At 47.4% G+C, this 2134-nt stretch overlaps 1 pseudogene; it reads right to left on the minus strand.

Moving 5' to 3' along the window:
- Positions 1-1248: 1248 nt before the first annotated feature.
- On the minus strand, positions 1249-2055 carry LOC102766468 (annotated as a pseudogene).
- Positions 2056-2134: the final 79 nt, after the last annotated feature.

The raw sequence follows: 2134 nt of genomic DNA on the forward strand, positions 1-2134 counted from the left end.
GGGCACTTAGGGTTATTTCAAATCTTAGGTATTTTATATTGTGCTGCTCCAAATATGTGGGTGCGCAAGCCCTTTCTGATTGGTGTTTTTCAATTCTTGGGATACGTTCCTAGTAGTGGAGCTACTGGTTCAAATGAGAGCTACATTTTTTAAATTTCTTGAGGAAACTCCATACTGATCTGCATAGTTGCTATACCTGTCTGCATTCCCACCAGTAATGCAAGAAGATTCCGTTTATACCCCATCCTCGGCAGCAGTTGTTGTTTGTTGAATTGTTGATGATAGCCATTCTGACCAGTGTGAGATGATATCTCATTGTCATTTTGATTTGCATCTCTTGGATGATTAATGGTTTTGAGCATGTTTTCATGTGTCTCTTGGCTTTCTGTATGTCCATTTTCAAAAAGTGTCTTATTCCTATGTCCTTTTTTTTCATTGGAATGTTGATCTTCCTTTTGTTTAATTGGATGAGTTCAGTATAAATTATGGAGAATAGGTCCTTATCGGATATAATATTGGCAAATATCTTCTCCCAGGCAGTGGACTTCCTTGTTTTGTTGTTGTTGTTGTTGTATTTGTTGGCTGCTTCTCCTCTGCAGAAGGTTTTAATTTGACGTCGTCCCATTTGTTTCTTTTCTCCTCATTTTCCATTGCCCTCGGAGCTGTATCAGTAAAGGTATTGCTAAGACAGATGCATGGTATTTTGCTGCCTGTCGATTCTTCTATGTTTTTCATGGTTACCCACTTAGGTTTAAGTCCTTTATTCATTCTCAGAAGTATACAGTTTATACTTCTGTATGGTGTAAGTTGGTGGTCTAGATTAATTTTTTTGCATGTATCTGTGCTATTTGTCCAGCGCCAATAATCATTATGTTTTTATTTTGGCTTTGTAATATCTTTAATGAAACAAAATAAATTTCCTCTATGTTAATTGATTCATACTTTCTCTAAATATGGCCTTGAAAAAAAATTTCTGGGACACAGTCCCATCCGTTCTTTGAATTTCCTTCCACTGATCCCAAACCTGGGCTGTAGTCTGCATCCTTTCAAAGGACAAAAGCAGACCTGGAGGCCTCAGAGCCACCCGCAGCATGCTCCTGCCTGCGGAGGTGCAGCACCCGTCACCATCTGGACCATGGCTGTTGATGACAGTCAAAGCTTGAGAATCAAAGTGGAAGCATGTCATCAACTTCTCCGGCCTGTCTCCAGCAGCACAAAACCAGTCGTCCCAGCCAGTGCTCTGGGCACCGGCCATCTAGGCTATGTGGTGGCCCTGTCCCCTGGCAGTCGAGCGTCCTAGGCTTCTCTTTGGGCAGGCCTGGGCCAGGGCCTTCGGAGATCTCTGTGTCCATTGTATAAATCCGAGTGAGATCAGACACAATGTTATCAATGATTGGCTTGGTAAGGTCATCAGTAAACACCTGCCACAATGGATTCTCGGCCTTGGCCTTGGCGGGGCACCTGGACCCCATAGACCTGCAGGGCCAGGTGGAGCACCGCCACCGCTATGTGCTGAGCCTGGAATCGGACGCACAGCCCCCCACACTAGCTGCCCCACAGCAAGGCCCAGGCAGTGACAGAGATGGGGGTCCATTGCCAGCTGTAAGGATTGAGCCAGTTCTTGAGAGAAATCAGGTAGTGGAGCAGATACCTGTGTGGGTGCTGAAAGTAGATTTGGAAGCACAGTACCCGTAGCACAAGGAGCTCATACTGCACAATGCTGTCCCGGATCACCCATAATCGGGAGTCCAGCTCCAAGGGCTCGCTGCCCGGGTGGAAGTACCTGTTGGACATGTTGATGATGTCACGGGTTTGCAGGGGCTGTTCTTGCACTTTGACAGCCAAGTAAAGGGAAGACATGGCGACTAAGTAGGGGTCATAGGCATCCAGGTTGATCTCACAGAAGAACTTATGGTAAGTGGCACAGGTGGTGGCGAGGGGAATGGACTGCATCCCTAGCTTGACACCTGCCTCCAGGAGGAACCTTGTCACGTGGAAGTGCACCCTCGTCTGGGGTGCGGGCCACCCTTGGCACCTGGAGCCGTGTCCTCCTCTCTGCAGATGTTCAGGCTAAGGTCCTCCCTGGGGCCCTGCCCAGAGACCCCAGGCCCCATGGGGAGGTCAAGAGTCTCCA

The sequence above is a fragment of the Myotis davidii genome, unplaced genomic scaffold (assembly GCF_000327345.1).
Source record: "Myotis davidii unplaced genomic scaffold, ASM32734v1 Scaffold9506, whole genome shotgun sequence".
In the NCBI taxonomy this organism is placed as follows: domain Eukaryota; kingdom Metazoa; phylum Chordata; class Mammalia; order Chiroptera; family Vespertilionidae; genus Myotis; species Myotis davidii.